General features: G+C 38.5%; 1 long non-coding RNA gene across 1 annotated transcript; it reads left to right on the top strand.

Moving 5' to 3' along the window:
* Positions 1–4,089: 4,089 nt before the first annotated feature.
* LOC145553013 (uncharacterized) lies at positions 4,090–19,183 on the top strand. The gene is made up of 3 exons (XR_014089186.1): positions 4,090–5,102; positions 8,926–9,133; positions 18,128–19,183. It is a non-coding gene; the product is annotated as an uncharacterized LOC145553013 (long non-coding RNA).
* The last annotated feature ends 454 nt before the right edge of the window (positions 19,184–19,637 follow it).

Here is a 19,637-nt window from a genome sequence, read left to right as displayed (position 1 = left end):
TGGCTAGCAGCCACCCAGCCCCTTGATATGGAAAGTTTTTCCCCCACCAACAAATCATTCACATGTAGCTGGTACCGCATTACAAAACAATATTATAATGTTTAGACATTGATGGATATTAGCAAACGTACAAAAACACTTTAAACAACACTAAAATTCTGTCAATAAACCACACCTGGTTTTGTTTCTCATCTCCTGACAGCTTGAGGAAACTGTGAAACTCACATCTTTCCTGTGGATTCAGTAACTTTGTTGACAAGGAGTTGCTTATTTACACATTCAGCACTTTTGAATATTGTTATGTATTTCCACTTGTGCTTCTGGCATCATGTCCAAGTCCAAGCAAATATCCAGACTCCAGAAGTTCATCCAGGAAATGCCTGTCCTATTACCATCAAGGTATGGGCCATAGCTTATATTGATTACAACCCAACCACAGTTCAACTTTACCTTCCTGAAACACCAGATAAATCATGTTATGTATCGGAACTAGAGAATGGCTGGCTATGATTTTTATGTGAATCAATATAGTTAAACCAACCAAAGGTTTGACTTTAACAAAAGAGGTGCTTAAAATAGTGGATTTAGCTAATTAATATTTACAGAGACGGCAAACTCCCACAAATGGCTGCTTCCCCAAAATAAAAGGGTAACCAAAACAGTTTTAATACTTTACTTTAAAATCAACCACACCTAAACCTTCAACTCATGAGCACAGCAATACTCATTGCCAGAAAAAAGGGAAGAAAAATAAACAAAAAATAAACTGAAATACTGTGGATTTTAAGTTCTTCATTACTAGTCGGTGGCACCACTTTGTCAACACGCTTGTTGGATAGATGTGGTTTTCCATATGTGTACTGTACTCCCTGCTACCTTAAAAAGTCAAAGACAGAAGGCATTGATCGTCTTGCACATTAAAACTGTTGTCAATAAAAGTTGTTTAGACTTTCCTGAGTTAAAGTACTGAACAGTACTTAATCTGTTATGTAAAGGACCAGCTAAATTCAGGAGTAATATCCCTGTTGTTTGCTCCTTGTAACACTGGGAGTATAACAAGCTAATTTTAGCTGGTTAATTAGTCATTACTTCTGAGCAGGTAAGCCCTGTTATCAACTGATATACAGACATGTCACTGGTGTGACTAGCTTACGAGATGAAATGATGCACAGTGAAGTGTTCATGAGAATAAGAGTTTGGCAACGTCGCTGGTAAAACTAATGAAAATAGTCTTCAGATCAAACCAGTTTATTTTTTTCTAGTTGCTTTAAAAAATTTACTGAAGTTGTCCATGCTAAGAAGCACATGCTAAAGTTAGCGCTAGCAGTTAACAAGTGTATTATGTCTTTCCTCATCGTCGGTCAGCATTTCTTTTTCTAGCAGTGACCCAAAATGCTGCCCGAACAAATAATTTAAAATGTCCTTAGTGGTTTTGTAACAAAGTATTTCCCAGCTGAAAGACCAGATCAGCTTTGGTTGGCCGAGTCTTGGACAAAGGTCAACAGTGTCAAGATTTAAGTGCTCACCTTCGTGTGGTGAGTGCAGAAGTCACGTGGTTTTAAGACATTACTTGGATGAGAAATAGATATCGTAGCTTTATAGTATTGTGCCATCAAATGTTGCAGTTCTAAAATATTACATAGCTAGTTATAGCATAGCTGTTGTTCACTGAAATGCACAATAATACAGAAAAAACATAAAGCTTATGAATATTATAGTAAAACTCAAAATTATTAATATGATCGTTTATAGTAATGTAACTGCTATATTTCATCTGAATATTTATTAAGATGGTTGGTAATATTAATGTTTTGGGGTGCCCACATAAGCAACTGTAAGAAAAGTTTGCTATAATAGCAGCAATATGATTTCCCAATAATTAATGGAAAAGAGCATAAAGTCTTTTCCATTAATTATTGGGAAGAGCATAAATAATCTTCAACAATAAACACGGCAACAAAGATTTTGATAAAGATTTATGCTTGCTTCATTTCCAGTCAGAACCAAACTTCTAGGTTGAATGGACATATTTTTAAAGTCAAAATCTGCCAGTAGCATAATTACATTTGGGCAGGGACCTGAAAAAGAGCTGCGGAGGGAACACTGAAGGTGTGGTTAGTGGTGTGAAAAAGTTAGAAAGACTGAGATTCAAAGATAAAGAGATAAGAAGAAAAAAAACACCGAAAGAAAGAATATGACGGGGGCAGAAGTCAAACACATAAATTACCGCACAGGTGCCGAATTGCACGTGGATCCCGTTTAAACAGGGGAGGAAACAAAGGAGGTTAAAAAAAAGAAAAGAAAAAGAAGCTTACTCTGTGTCGGACTGATAAATGATTCAACTGCAGCAAGAGACGCTCTCGCCTCTTAATCTTATGCAGCTGACCTTGGGCTTATGAGCTGTAATAAAACGTGGCCAAGCACTCCTGAAATTGGTCCACTTGTCGTGATGCTCCGCAGCCTTCTGCTGCATTAGCATACAGCTTTTATAGAGTGCAGTCTATCCGGCGCGTATAAATACTCCGCCGCGGGGGGACTGCGAGGGAGATGATGAGGGTGATGATTGGGATGCCGAAGACAAGGAACGCAGCCAGAGGTCAACAGTGATGAAGAGCGATAAAGAGATGAGGAGGAAACATAATGTGAATGGTTAAGTGGGAATAAGAGGAAAGTGGTTATTTGTGTGAAGTTAATGAGAGGTAAGAGGAGGATGAGGCATTGTGATGGTGATGGAGGAGGTGTGGGAGAAAGAGGGGAAAAGTCAGAAGAGGATAAATTAGACTGATGTGTGGAAAGATGAAGAAAACGAACCTAATTTTAAATATATTCACAGGCTGAAAGGAAAACACAGCGACTCTGAAAATAAAGTCAGATGGTAAAAGCCAGCGATTGTCATGGAAGCTACAACGACGTAGTCTGAGACGTTGGCTTAATGTTCATTAAGTTAACTGCACTTTGCTGTTGTCAAACCAGTCAGGATGAAAATCTTAAATGTCAAGCCTCGGCACAACATGTTCTGTTCCGGCAGTGGCGGCAGCTGTGAGTGGGAGGATGAGGATGAGGATGAGGAAGACCAAGCGCAAGATTATTCCATCACTTTTTTAACACCTTCAAATTTGTCCCGTGCGGCCGGCGTCCACCTCACCAACATAATCACCCTCTTCCTTTCCTCCTCACAAGGATGAAACGAAGAGAAAAATACCACCTTCGTCTTATTCTGAGGGGCTAATAACAGTGGAACAAACATTGAGTCTCTCTCGGGGCTCGGGAGGTATTATTTTCTGACCATTATTATATTTCAGAGACATCTCCGCGCTTTTCTCTGGAGGCTCCTGAGCACAAAATCGAGCCGTGACAAGCAGGCGCTGGGCCCTATATGGATTAATTGTGCTATTTCTTCTGACAATTAATCGATTCATTCCACTGTGGACCTGATTGGATAAGAGATTTGGGAATAAAACAAAGTAAAGGGCATGAAATGAAAAAATATGACGCAAATTTTAAATGTGTACTTCGATATGTATGGACACGTGTTGGGTGACACAATATGATGAGAAATTATCTTTATTTTTAAGTGGCTTTCTAGTAGGTGGTAAATTTAAATCCTGAACACATGACAAAGTGTTACAGATTTTAGTCCATTCTAATTTTTCTCTCTTCATTTTAAATGATCTTTCAGATTTTATATTATGAAATAAGACCAGAATAAAACTACATTTTATTCGCCCACAATGGAGATATTACGGTGTAACAGCAACATAGAAACACATAGGTTCATACACAGATAACAGAAAGCATAGAAAGCATACACCAACCAAAATGAAGCTTAATATACTACGTAAGGCCAGGAATGTGCGTGAAAATACTTTGCAGTTATCAGATGTAGAATACGCCGATAGCAGGGCTAGCATAGCTAAAACAGCAGCCTCCTTGTCTGCTCCATATCAGTGGCAGTGCTGACTCAGGCTGACAACTGATCAGCGCCAGAGTCACTGGAACACACTGTCCTTTTTCTTTTTCAAAATAATTCACTAATGACAGATCATATTAACTTTTCTATATTAATAGACACAGGTGTGTATTGACATCGTCACAGCTGCCACCAGCTGTTTGGTGGGGAACTGCCAGTTGCTACATTTATGTGTTATGCTTTTTGAGAAGATGCTGAGGTTGACTCACTTGCATCAAAAATTGCAACGCTGTTTCACCTGAACTCCTTTGAAGTGGAAGATGAGATTTTGATGATACAAGCAGACGTCCAGCTGGAGTCCAGCGCTCATGGACATTTCTGGAACGTACTCTCAGAGGGGAAGTACTAGACTGGGAAAAACCAGCCCCTCGTCCTACGCTTTGCTTCGTAGAGGATCTGGACCCCCTGCGATTGAGAAACAATTGCTTGACCCTGTTCACGTTTTAAATTTCATCTAATCGCCAGGATGACTGAACTGTCTTAACTAAACCTCCGTCTACTTTCATCTCAACACTTGGCCATGCTCATCTGTGTCTCTCGGCTTCTCTCACTTCGGTGGCATTTAAAAAATTGTCTGGGGTTGGGATTATGCTTTTACATCAGGTTTAGTTCCATTTTACAAAGTTTTTCACACATCTGTGTTTCTTCTATTTTAATTTTGAACATTATCCGATACTGACAATCGCTTCTTCTTCCTGTTATAACATCATCCACATCGAAGAGCGTTGTTGTTTTTCACACCTGGTAACAATTCAACCTGGAAAGACTGATACACACAGAGAGAGTGGCATTAGAAAGTTTAATTGACAAATGAAAGTCTTTGGCGTTAGGACGAAGACATTGCTCTGGTAACCGCTGTCAGAGAAAATGAGCCGCTGTGTATGAAGAATAGAGACGTCTTCCCCTCCTTGGGCCCAGACACTGGTGGTGGAGAGGATGGTGAAGACCGAATGGACGTTGAAGAAACCACGAACTGAAAGTGGAGGAGGGGTGGAGGAAAGTCGAAGTTCAGCCAACGAGCAGAAGCCGATGAACAGCTGGACCTTATCAAGGGAGCGACCCCGATCGGAGGAGGAGACCATCACCGATAGGTTTGGAATCGAGGTGTGTGACGACATCTTTGTTTGGGCAGGTGAGATGAAGTCTTCCTGTTTGAATTTACGCCTAGGCTTCATTTGTACTTACGGCAGTGTATCAGGGCCATTGTAGATAGAAAAAAAAATTGATCTGGCAAAAATCTTGGACATTTTGGGAAAGATCTCTCAAATTTTCTAAAAAGAAATATAGAGATTTCAGAGTTTTAAAGGCTAAGAATTTGCTACATAAAAACTAACATTTTAAGATTAATCTAAAAAAAAAACTTCCTAGAAAAGATCTGAAAAGTCAAATTCTGAGATTGTTAGGTTGTAATTTTGCTAGAAAACGACTTCAAAACTTTAAAATGATTCTCAAATATTTTCTAAAAAAAAAAAGAAAGAAAATTTCTGAGTTTTTTGGTGGAAGTTAGCTTTTTTTCTACCTACAATGGCCCTAATAAACCATCTTATTAGGGATTATTAGGCCCCTAAACTGACTAGAAACACGTTTGTTTTTTGAGTTTCCAACCAAAAAACAATCAAGCTAAATGTAATTTTGAATGTTTTTTCTTTAATCAAACATCTACTAAGCTTTAAAATTAAATCCAATGACACCTTAAAAAAGTCAGTTTTATTTCAGAGCCAAACATGTTACTCTGACAGTAATTTATGCATCTGGATTAGTGTTTGTAAGACAATATTTCTTTAGAGTGTAGAGTGAAATAATATTTCAAATGGTCTAATCAAGGAAGAGCTTCCCATTTCTTTGACTGCCTTCAAGGTCTTTTATAAAGAATTGAAACTTCAAATGTTGTCCATGAGGTGCACTGAAGTGACACCATAATGGTTAGACATGTTCATGTTCTTTATATTGTTGCTATCAATATTGTAGATTTTCCTGTTTCTCGTTACCTTTCGTGTCCCGAGGCTGCCTGCAAACAGTCTCAAAAACTGTCCAGCCCTGGCAAACCTCCTGCTCTAAAAACAGTCTACTTCTGTATAATAATCACAGATTCATGCACCGCCTTCATCAACCTGACACAATAGCTTAAAGAGGGAGAAAAACCTTAAATCCACCAAAATGAAGAAAAACTACCTTATAGGAAATTGGATAGGAAAATAAAAGTCTAAGCTTATAAAGACCTTTACAGAGCAATCAGGAGAGACTCAAAACAGTGCAATAAAAAAAGGGCCAGAATAACTGAAGTGATGCGATGGAAAAAGATGCATCACTGGAGCAATAAAAAAATATTGCTGTGTTTAATTTGGAAAAATGGGTTTAAACAGATACATTTTAAAACACTTTTTTAAAACTCTTTGGGTCTGGGCTGTGTGGAAAGATAAGTTGAAAATTATGGATGGTTGTGGGAGTCTAAGCTGTGCAGTGATGAAGCGTGGAAACGACGAGTCACGGAAATAAAGATGTGCCGTGTCATATTAAGGCTGACCTGAAAGTGCTGCTGGAATTCAAAGCAACCACCAAAGAGAAACTTTAGCTGGTTGTATTTCATCCTTTATAAGTTGGAGGGACTTAGCAGCAAGTAAAAGATGAACTTTTCACATGAAGAGAACATAAAGCAGCAGTACGACCTGGTGGGACTGTAGGAAATGTTAAAAATGTCATCAGGGCTTGTTTGTAAGTTGGAAAAGAATCACGTATCCCTTTAATTAGTTTGCATACTCATGAGCATGAATGCCATTCATTTTGGGGCTTTTAATGATTTATTTAAAATGTTTTTTGTTCAGGATGTGACCTGCCTTATAAAGCCTTATAAAATAGCTTCAACTTACAGTGAATTTATTCTAACCATTTTCAAGAGTGAACATTGCGTTAGGCTACAGTTATAGCTACAGTTTCAAATACCACGCCTAATATTTAGATAACTCTTGACATGTTACGCCTCCACCACACACTTTTCTTAGCCATCAATAAAATCCTGGCATAAATCCGAGTGGATATTTGACCTCTCTTCTTTGCACAGTTCTTTAAATAAGGTGGTTTGTTGTTAGTGCTCTGGCTTTGTTTAAGCAACTCTATTAATAAAACTGACACAGAAACAGCCAAACACCAACCAACGGTAGCAGTTATGATTTAAGAGATGCTCATCAAAATACTATTTTAGCAATTAAAATCAAAGTTGAAATGTACAGTGCATGGAGTGCAAGGACAGGAAAGAAATAGTTGATCAGTCGTGTTTGTTAAATGTGTTTCAGTGATTCTTGAGATTAGGGACAAAACAGGTCCTATGGATTAAGTACAGAATTTGAATGGAATATACACAAAATATAATTTTTTTCAAATATCTTACTAAACTAACCTGGGTCATGTGAGCACAACAATGTATATTTTCCTGGTGTTTGCTGAATATTTTTTTATTTTAAACATTGTAGTAGGTGGATGGTGTCTGTAAAATCCCTTGTCGTTGAGCAGAACTCAACACATTATAATAGTTTAAAACACATAAAGGAATACTAAGATAATACATTATGACAACTAAGTAGAAGTATTCAGATAAATAATTATAAAAGCATCAATGAATTGAATTAAAAAATTATTTTTATATATTTTCCAACTCAAGTGAAATTTGTCCCAAGTTTTTGTCAACGCCGTCAGATATAAAAAGAAGGTAAAAAAAATCAGGCATTATTTGGGGGGCATCAGAACTTCTGAGGACCCCATGACCGGTTCCTTTCTCTTCCTTTGCTAGTAGGGCTAGTTAGCTCTGGTTAGCTTATGTTATTCTTTTTAGTTTTTTCTTCCGTTTTATTCCCAAGTTGTTCGTCACAACCATGATGTGTCAACTCCATAACTGACAATTTACAAAATTTTTATGAAATTTTGTGAAATAAATGCTTACTTTTGGTGACGATGTTGACAAATCTCACTCAAGTGTGCAGTTAATTCATTTACACAAACCAGGACCTGTGACAAAAAATACTTTATGAAAAAGATGAAACGTTTGAAAATATGTCATGCATTATAATAACAGCTCTTGTAATACATAACTAATGTAGAATGTAACACAAAAGGTCACCTATAAAACTAAAAATAAAAATATGAAAAACTATAGAATATGCAGTGTGTCTAGTACACAGCCCTGAGGTATCAATGGATTGATCCTACAGATAACATTTAAAGAAATTTTCCGTTACCTATATCTTGCTACAAATCTCAAAGATCGTTTATTTTGTCCTTTTGAAACCATCAACTGCATAAATCTGATCCAGTTAAAAATCCAATCAACTGCTGCCTTCAGATCAGAGTTATCTGTCGGCAAAACTGCCACAAACTCATAAAGCAGATGTTGGTGTGGAGCGTCCACAAAACAGAGCGTCTCCTCCGGAGTTTTAACCAACCTGACAGAGATCAGCCAAAGCCGTCTCTGCTGTTTCACTTCGCAGCCTGACAAAACGGTGGAGTCTCAGTTTGTTTTCAGGTTGCTTGACCTCATATCAGCAGATAAACTGGAAAGCACAGATTCCATAAAACAGAAAGAAAGCTTTCTCATAAGAATGGAATCAACATTGACAATATAATAACCAAGATAAAGTAGACGTGCCGGCTGGGCGGCCTTTGTGCACACAGCTTCCACCTTAAAAGTCAGCTTGTCATTACACGCAAGATATTGCTGAGATATTTCTATCGCCTCACCTGCCTTGTGATTACTTCTCCAACGAGATGTGAGCTCAGGATCCTTGCCCCCCCCCAAAACAGTAATCTTTAGTTATACAAGGGAAGCATGTGTTTTCAGTTCACTTTGTAGCACAATCAAGTAACTATGTTATCTTATATTGCTATAAGCATGCTGTATATATCAAATATGACCTAATAGAAATTTGTAATTTAATGCCTCCTAATTGAGCCTCTGTCTCTTTAAGAAACCCCACCTTCAGGAAGTCATCACTCTTCCTGAATGAGCTGAGTGGGGGGAGAGGTGCTCTGTGATCCGGGAAGCTTGGAAACTGCACGTTGAAGGAGGAGCTTCATCCTCGAAGGCGGAGCTAGGTCCATTCAGGCGTTTTGGACGGCTGAACAGTTGCCATGGGAGATTAAAGGATGAATGAAAGAATCAAAGCAACACTCCAGGTATGTTTTTGATAAGCGAATAACATCATAACACGATGTAAAGTAAAAAATAAAAAAAAATTAACTTTTACATAATACTGCTCCTTTAAGTGGGCTTTCACCAGACACAAGAAAGAAGAGATGAATGGCTACAGCGCTGGGGTGAGGTCGTTATGGAAATAAGATCATTCAGCAACACACAGCTCGTCTCTAAGGCCTGTCTGAGAGCCACCCTGGCAAATAGACCAATCACGTTAATAATAACCATCTTTTGAGGAGTCACATTGTTACTTTGCTACAACCAGTTCTCTATTAGGCTGAAAGCTCTGCAACATGCATGGTACAATTTATAATTTAGAAGAACATGAGATTTTTTTTTTTTTTGCCGCCTGTTATTTTTCATTCTCTTTGCAGACCCTGAACAATTTGTAAGAACCCTGACTCAATCATGCTCTGATCAGAGAAAATATACTGAACGCAAAATCGACCAACATTTGTCTGTTAAGTCTTTGTAGTAACAACGCTTCTTAGCAATGAAGACAACATTAGTGGAGAGCCTGCATTTTCTTTACATGTGGCCTAATTTGTAAGGAAAATGCATTTGTGGGTTCAGGAGTCAGAGAGAAGAGATGTGGGTTACATTCATAAACTAGAAAATTCCTGCAGAAATTTTAAAGGGGCATGCCAAAGTGTGCCCGTCGGCTTTGACGCAGCGCTATGATGTTAAAAATTAGCATTAATGCTAAAGAAAGCTGCAACGTAGTCAATAACCTTTGGAGAGGCAGAAGCATGTTTAATAAACTGTAGTTGTACCATTCATTATGTTAGAATTGATGCATAAGCTAAAATTAGCCAATATGCTAATGTTAGCTTAAATGCTGGCAGTAGCATGTGGAGCAACACGACCATGTTGTTTTAATTTTACTACTCTATTCAGTATACTAAACATGTCTAATTAATGAGAAAATTAGGTAAAAGCTAACTTTAGGTAAAAGTGCTAGTGCACTAGTCATAGACAGTGAAATGCTAACTTTTGTACAAATGCTAATGAACTGCCTTGCTGAGCATCACCGCTCTTTTCCTACGAATCCTCTTCTGCTCTCTCTGTCAGGTTTGTGATCTGTAGCATCGCAGGCGCTGCGTCTGTGCCGCTGGTTCCTTAAAGGAGCAGCGACGTTATTTTCTGTCCATAGACTTTTAATCAACTATTTATTCTTATTTATGTCAGATTTTAACATGGGGGGACATATGTGTAATGGTTATAGTCTTGAATCAGTAGTATAATGCTGAAAACACAAGCAGTTGTAAATACCAGTAAACCCTACAGTGCAGTCCTGGGGAGCTGCAGTTCCAGACACTCTTCTGTTGCTATGGTAATTAATCCCCTGCAGCTGTGAGAGCCAAAGAGCGGGAAAATCCTCTTCAGACACAGTTTCTATACTTGGGAGACACCAGGCGTCAGTCTGAAGGACCCTGACAAAAAGCATAAGCCCTAGCAAATTTTTGTAAACATTGTACATGAGCAGGCATGTGTATCTATGTTATGACCAACTTTCAGACCAATAGGGCGATATTTATGCCTGTGAGGGGGATTTAAAAAGGGTTTTTGAGTCAGCCATAAACAGTCCTGTGTGTGTGTTTCATAGAGAAAGATTACTGATTCTGTGAGACACAAAATCTCAAATTTTTTCGTTTTTATTAATTTATGTAATCATTTTAACTCCGATCCCCAATGAAAGTAATAGTGATAATGCCGGCATCGAGCCGCACGATTTGATACCACTTTTGTGGGTGGGCACGCAGCGGTACGAGCCGCATTAACGGTGACGGAAGAATAATAAATAATATACAGACATTCTATTGGGTGTAGAACAATAGGTGCCTGCCATGCAATGCATGGAGGCAGTACTGACTTGCTTCGCAAGTCAGTACTGCTCTCCTTATGCATTGCTATGGCATGCCCCTAATAACTTGCTGTGTTTCTCAAGTCCACCAATTCATTCAAAAAACCTAATCTTTTAAGAAAAGAAAACCTCTTAGGGCATCGTGAGTTCTACTTCAATTTCAAATGATTGATTTAGTTTCTCAAGGCAATCATGGTATATCATGTCAATGGTGGAAGCCATCTTTGTAGTTATGTATTGTGTTTTTTTAAAGGCCTCTTGCTTAAAAAAACCCAACAAAAAAACGTAAGAATTGAAATGGAATACATAATCCAAACGATGCAATCGTCTCTGGTTTAAGATTTATGTGATATATTTTTCTATTTCTGCCGTTTTGTTTTGTATTCCCCCTAAAAGAAGGATTACATCTACTGGTCTGTTCTTCCCCAGTTCAACTAAGGACCAGAGTTAAGATAGTTTTGGGTTTTTCATCATAGTTTAGTTTGACTTTTGCTCTAACTCAGTTAGTTTTAATTAGTTTTTTAGAGTGTGTTTGCTAGTTTTTATTAGTAGTTATTACTTGCATGTTGTTTTAGCTTTAGTAGAGGACTTTTATTTTAGTGTTGGTTAGTTTTGTAGTAACCAAAAAGGTGGAGGTTGTACTGTGATTATGTATATGTTGGTTGGGTAACGTATGCTCAACAGAAATAGTGTATTCAATTATTGTTGAACAACCAACTTGACTCTGGGGTTTTCTAACAACTTTTGCTGTTGCAATAATAAAAACAGATGCGAGGCATTCGGACAGTACCGCTACCGTACTTGTTCAGACAGTCACCTTGCCTCTTTGGCTTAATCTGTTCCAAGGCAGAAACTATTTCCATGTAACAAAAAGACTGTTTGTACAATAACCACAAAGCCATTGGTCAATGTTTCTGAAAAGGGATGAATGCAGTGCTCACATTCTTTATTAGTATTTTTTTTTAATTATTTGGATCCCCTTCTGTTGCAGTTCCCTGCATCTGTTCTCTTCTTCAACATAACTAAAACTACGTAACATACTGAGATCATATAGCAAATTCAAAAGATAAAAACACAAAATAGAGGAAAATCGTTAAAATCAAATCAGTTACATTATAATGAAAACTTTTGCTGTTGCCATTTCGTGGACTAGCGTAAGCACTGCCAGGAGGAGTATGGTAATTTGCCGACAGCTGACGTAAACATCAGTTCAAAGATAATAAATCTATTCATAAACTCAAAAACTATGGATATTGTATCTGATTGTTTAGTTTTAACTCACAATATAGTCCCAGTTGTAGGTTTTCCCTATTAATTAACATTTTCAATTATTCCAGTTAACAAATGTTTTCACAATTTCAGCTTTTGTTTGTCTTTAATAATTTTAGTTAACTATAATAACTTTACGAAGGTCCGGTTGTGGGCAAAAAAACCACAAAAAAAAAACAGGGTTGGACGTGAACTGAGTGTGTGCATGTATCCGTTTACACATGGTTTGCATGTCAACGTGCTGGTGAGTAAGTGTTGCTTGTGAGAAGTCTCGCTAAATAAGCAGGAGGCATGCAGTCGCAGTCGCACATGGCAGCCTGCCGTCCAGACGGGGTGTGTGTCCATTACTTTCCTCTCTGCTCTGCACACAGAGGAAAGTGATGGATTTCTCTGCAACACAACTAGACTTCTCTTTTAAAAAGTTGCGAAGTTTTCTAAAATGACATGAAAATGCTGAGTATACAATTATTTAGTGGTTTAAACTTATTTTTGAAGGGACAAAACTTTCCATAAACAAGTTTGTTACCCTAAATATAAAGGATGACATTTGGGGATGCCTTGATTATCGTATTTTTCGCACTATAAGGCTCACCGGATTATAAGGCGCATAGAATAGACGCTACAGCAGAGGCTGGATTTACGTTATGCATCCACTAGATGGAGCTGCACTAAAGAGAATGTCAACAAAACAGTCCGACTCCGGTCGGTGAGGAGAGCCTTCTGCGACTGGGCCGGGGCGTGGCCGGACAATGGTCACCCTTCTCCGTTTTCGCACAGCATGTTGGTGGAGAACGTGGTGCTAAATGACCTGCAGACGACCTGATTCTAGACGGTCAGTAGGTAGATAGGTCAGTCAAACTTTATTAATAGATTACAAACCAATGTTCAGACAACTATCCCAGCATGCACTGCGCGCTTCTTCTTCTACAGGCGAAAATGAAGTCGGCAGCTGCTTACCATAGTTGCTAGACCTGTTGTGGCTCAATATTGGTCCATATATAAGGATTATAAGGCGCACTGTCGGCTTTTGAGGAAACTGAAGATTTTTAGGTGCACCTTATAGTGCAGAAAATACGGTAGTATTTTGACTCAAATAGGGTGGTATAACAGTATGTATATTCATGCAAAAATCTTCTGCAGAGCATTATTGGACAATGTTATTGTGAATCATAGAACCGTCGTTTTACATCAAAACATGCAGAATGCTAAAAGTGTTCACATTGTTTCACTTTTTCCACATTTTGTTGTTACAGCTTCATTCTGATTTGTATGAAATTAAAGTATTTTCTTTAAAATTCTACACAAATACACCATCACAACAATGTGTGAAAAAGTTTGAGATCTTTGATATATAACAGTTGTTTGCTTGGCTACTGACAAAATGAGTAAAAGTATATTTTCGATAAATATGTGTTCAAAAGTTGATTTTACATAATACTGCCTTTTTATATCTAAAAGATGTTTTGATATGAGTCTTTGACAGTTACCAAACCCTGTTGTTTAGGGAAATTTTTGCACAAAGATTCAAGAAGCAATATGGTTTCTTTTTAACTTTTAATGTCATTCCTGAAAAACAAAAGCAAACAAGGTGGAGCAATCTTTTTTGTTAGGAACCAGCCAAGCCTTTGCTAGAGGTTTGCAAGTTGTTTCCAGAAAACCATAATAGTTAACCAGTTGGTAAGTAAAACTACAGCAGGGCTTCTTGGTGTGAGGCTGACATTAAATCACAGATGGTGGACCAACAACTAAAACGAACGTACAGTCTGTCTGAATTGGGGAGAGCAGCTTCCTGCACCGTTAACGCCCCGGCAAATCTGAATCTTTCCCTACGGCAAAGCCGAACATTTATAAATCTATCGGGCTCAGCTCAAATAGTAAAAAGCAAAAATCTCTTCAAGGCTTAAGTTCCAAAAATGCTGATCTTTCTAATTACATTTCTTGCCGACTCCTTAATCTCTCTCATAAATAAAGTATTGTCCAAATCAAAACAAAATTATGGCCGGAACCAAAATTACTCCTAAATTGCATTTCTTTCTACATTATGCAGCATAAAAAGGTTTAAGCGGTATTAATTGCTGAAAGCTGCAATTATACATTTACATAATAGCATGCATTGTGCATTGTACATCTGTTACGCTCTTTTGCCCAATTTGTGTTTCTTTTCCTTTTTGAGCTCTTAAAAATAAATGTTCCTTTATCTCCTGCACACAGTAATTAAATGAGTTAGAGGCTGAGGGTAGCAGATAATGCAAATGTGTTTCACACAGTAAATTAAGAATCACAGGTTTGCGCGTTGTGTTCAAATGTTATTAAATAAAAACAGATGCGAGGCATTCGGACAGTACCGCTACCGTACTTGTTCAGACAGTCACCTTGCCTCTTTGGCTTAATCTGTTCCAAGGCAGAAACTATTTCCATGTAACAAAAAGACTGTTTGTACAATAACCACAAAGCCATTGGTCAATGTTTCTGAAAAGGGATGAATGCAGTGCTCACATTCTTTATTAGTATTTTTTTTTAATTATTTGGATCCCCTTCTGTTGCAGTTCCCTGCATCTGTTCTCTTCTTCAACATAACTAAAACTACGTAACATACTGAGATCATATAGCAAATTCAAAAGATAAAAACACAAAATAGAGGAAAATCGTTAAAATCAAATCAGTTACATTATAATGAAAACCAAGTTAATATGTCAAGTAACACATACAGACACATTGCATGTTATTGTTTACATCCGGAAATTTTGTGCATAAGTACTGGAGGGAAAAAAGACAATTCTTTTACTTGCCATCCGTAGCTGTGTTGCCACGGTAGAACGATTCCTTTAACAAAATGAAACCTGGAGCTGTAGGGATTATTAATTTAGCACCACAGCAAAGGGAAAATAATGCAGAAAAACCATTGAAGAAATACTCTAAACCACTCATGCTCTTTTTCTTGCTCTCTGCTTCGGGTATGCTACATCAATCAGTTGCCATAGCAACTGATTGACAACAGCTATGCCAATATGTCGGATTTCAACAAAACAAAAAACATGTAAACATTTCCCACACAAAGTACTGAACACTTAATCTCTTACAGCATATTTTCAGGCTTGATGTTTCTTTTGCGATTGCTGATAAGTGATTACCTGAACATAGTGGTGGTTGATTAGCTAATTTAAACACCTGCTCTACTGATGATATGTCAGAGTTGTTGTGTGGGTCGCCTTTATTTTTTTGTTTTTTACTTAACTGAAGCACGCCAAATTCTACAGCACATCTATTTGTTGAGATTGTCGATTTCTATATATATACACTGCTCAAAAATAAAGGGAACACTTAAACAACACAATATAACTCCAAGTAAATCAAACTTCTGTGAAATCAAACTGTCCACTTAGGAAGCAACACTGATTGACAACGGGGACCCTCATCGGAGCAGTATACTTTTTGAAGCAAAGATTTTTTCTGACGTGCAAAATGTGATACTCTTGGAACTTTTCTAGTTGCCACAGCAAAGCACTGTCTTCCTTTTTCTTTTATACATCATGCGTACATTGAATAATGTACCAATGGCAGTCATTGTTGACGAGCCATTTTTACAGGATCTCCCGGATGTAACGTCACGTTGCAACGCGCTTGTATGGAAAACCACCATGTCAGTAGTATAAGACAAGATTAAGAATAACCATTGAGTACAGTTTCTCTTGAAAATACCTCCTTAATGCTTTTAAAAATTCATTCCTCTGATGTATCTGTAATGTATTTTTTGGTAACGTGTTTCACATGAATATAACTCTACATAAGACCGACATCTTCAAAGAATTTGTATGAACTCCTGCCCTGCAGATGTCTTGTCCAGGATGTCCAACGCCTGCACAAGTTTAGGATATCATTACCGGCCAAAAAGAAGCAGACATGCGTGCGCTTTTTAATTAAGATGATCACAAAAATGCACAAACTGTCACGCCTACGGAGTTTCTGTCGTACACACTCAAGCACAAACCCGTCACAAGGCACTCTGCAGCTAAAGCACACATGCGTTCCCACACTCCTCAGCGCATCTCTGCGGGAATGTAGACAAGTCAGGGTGTCACGGATGTCAGAAGTGGCTGTCACACTCCAGAGGAATCTGGTAGAAATTCCTGGAAGCTGCTTTTTGGGGTAGAAATTTTACGCTGATGAGTTAAAGGTGGATATGAAGGTGAGGGAGGAACAATCAATCCTCTGAAATCTCCACATTCGTACTTGATGATGCATAACTAAGCGGGCCTGAAACTCTCTGCAGGGAGAGGTGAAATGACTGAAATAGGCAAAGACGGAAAGTGCGAGGAAATCCACAAAGCAAGAGACAAGATTAATGAAGAGCAATCGGGAAGGGAGGACATAAAGGAAGAACTAAGTTGAAGCAATGCCCCTGTTGTTTTAAATGGGGGCTGGCCGTTTTAGTACTTGGCTCCGACTGGAGCGGTCAACCTCTCCGGTTGTTAGGACAGCAGAGAGTAAAGAAGAGGAGAGGTAAGGAAGCGAATGCTGATGAAGCGGAGGTGAAGGAGCGGTCAGAGACTGACAGTGGGACTCTTTTCTGTAGTACATTTGCTCCCAAAATTCAAGGAATGTTTGGCTTATTCAAGGAATGAAATCAGTCGTGTGGAAGACGGTGTACCTGTGTCGTATAACCCGTCCAACCTGAAAAAGAGCAGCTTGAACCCACCAGTAAAAAGCCTCCAATCGGCAGAACATTCATGCCAGTTTAAGTGGAGACAGACTACTAACCAGTTCTGTAAGTGAAAAAAAAACAGTGAAGAAAATAGAACATCTCTTGTCAGCAGTTTATTTGAAATGGAGTAACGCTGACATTAGACTGCAGTGTGTACGACCTAAAAAGATAAACAGGGAGGAGGAATTGCTCTCAATTCCTCCTCATGTTTACTTCTCTTTGACAACATGACTAAGGCTTTAATGTAACATATCCTTTTTCATGGTTGACAAAATAACAGCAACTCTTGCACTGTGTACCTTTGCGAAAACTGCCAAACAACCGCTTCAAAAGCAGGTGACATCACCTCTTTTTTATTTATAACAAAGTGTTGACTGTTATTTCCTGCAGACTAGAAATACTTTTTTTTTAGCATGTCTAGAAAACTCCCACACTGGTTACAGACATGGTAAAATATGCCATTTTCAGGAAAACAGTTTAACTTGAAAGGACATGAAAATTATGTTTAATAAAACTTCATTTGCATTTCATTTCCAAAATTTCAAGGTGGATATCTAAAAGTAGTGACCAGCAGAAATAGTTAAAGACCATTTCCAAGATTTCATAAAGAAAGAAACAGTGTCATGTGTTTTCCAGCCACATAGTGCCATCATTTTATAGCACAATCGAGTAACGACGTTACCTTAGTTGTCCTAAAAATGCTGTATGTTTCAAATATGACTGGAAAGAAATTTGACTTGCCGCCTTGAAAGTGGGCCTCTGTCTCTTTAAGAAACTCCTGCTCTTTTTGAGACTGTCAGATTTTTGCTAAACATGGCACCCTGCATTGTGACAAAGCATCTCTACTTTTAATAAGGGGCCATGTTGTGATTGCTTCCTGAAGGCAAAGTCATGCAACAGAACAATAAAACAAATGGCAGCAACATTAGATGGCTAAAAAGAAAAATGGCTAAAAGGAGTTGTGTTGTTTTAGTCAGAGTCCAGAGCAACCTGATTGAAATCAATTCATATTTTCGTAGAATCCCACTGAAAATATTCAAGCCATCCCTTTCATAGCTTAGCATTTGTTTACCACCGTACCAGACAAGCATTTGCTGTAAAAAGTTACTAACTTTATGCTGCATGGTGTGTGCTATGAAGTGTTTGTCTTCAGTGTCGGAGTGGGAACTCACGGCCCACTGAAGAAATCCTCAGAGTTCATCTCCCCCAACGCTGCAACGAGACAACATGATGAAGGACCTCGACTTTTTTCCGGCTCTCGTCTGAACGGAGAGGAAAGCTGCGACTCGGTCTTGACGACAGGCCGGCTGTGCTCCGTGTCTGGGTTCCTGCCGGGGTCTCTGAAATATTCATGGTTTAAATATTGCAAGACTCCGCGTCTAATAAAAGCCCCGGTCTTTATTAATGAGGTGACGGAGGGACCCATTGATCAAGCTTTCTGTTTTATGTTGGGAAGATTTTGTCCGCCGCGGCAACTGTTTGTCTGACATCCCGACACTTTTTTTCTTTCGTACACCGCATTCCACACGTTTAGCGGCGGATCTCCAGATCATACGAATATTAGCACAAAGTCCTTTCGCTTTGTCTCCATCAATCTTTTCATGTTTCACTCTTGGCTTCTGCGGCAGCACTTGGCCGGTTTTAAGAGGAGCCCAATTAACCACCAAGTCTGGAAGAGAGCTGACACTTTTTTTTTATTACACTAAATCGTCAATGTGTTGGTCTAATTGAGGTGCCCTTGATATCGAAGTACAGTAACAGAGACAAAGACACGTTGGATGAAGTTCAGTTAAGCACTAAAGATGTCTCCGGGCTCATTTTGCTGCTTTAATGTGAAGCCGAAAGGATGTTGAACCACAACCTTTTCACTCTGCGAATCTGACAGGCCGGCTATGTCTTACAAAGTGAAGTACAGATTATATCAAGGCAACGTTTTACCCTTTACCTTTTAAATGATTCAAATTCTACCTGAAAATCTCTCTCTTGCATTCTGAGACAAATGAGTTTCTGCTGCCACGGAGCTGAATGCAGCTTTAGAGAGTTACCTTATGCAAAAGCGTAGTAACGTGCCCGACGCTGCCGGTCACAAAAGATTGTGTTTACAGCAAGTTTGTTGTGTAGCAAAGTGCTCAATGCGGAATAAATTATTAACGCATACACACGTAGAAAAAAAATGGATCTCTTGCTTTGCCTTCAGCTTTTTGTTTCCATGGATTTTATTTTCTGCAGTCTGTTCCAGTGACAGCTGAAGCATACCTGCTCCAGCATAAGTTAAATATGCTTTTTTTCTTTATTATTCATTTATTTATTCATAGTAAGATTCTATAGACGGGTTTATTTCACTACTCAAACACACTTTTTTTGTCCTTTATCTCTTTGTGTGTGTTTATAGAAACCAGGCAGAACCAACGACTTTGTTGCACTGCTAAGGTCCAGGGAATTCAACAAACTCAAATATGTTAATTACTTGTGTATGTGGCTGTTGTTCAAACTCCAGTTTGTCTGGACACTGCGTCCATTGATTTCCTACACAGAAAAACAGTTTTCTGGGCTTGGGGAGAGATTACACCAGTATGTCGTCCCACTCCGTGATTTGTAGCGCGCACTTCCGTGAGGAGGATTACATCAGGACCAAAGCAAATGGACCACA

This window comes from Poecilia reticulata, chromosome 9, assembly GCF_904066995.2.
Source record: "Poecilia reticulata chromosome 9, P_reticulata-male-v2, whole genome shotgun sequence".
Taxonomy (NCBI): Eukaryota; Metazoa; Chordata; class Actinopteri; order Cyprinodontiformes; family Poeciliidae; genus Poecilia; species Poecilia reticulata.
Note: the sequence above shows the minus strand (reverse complement) of the source record. Positions and strands in the feature narration are given on the sequence as shown.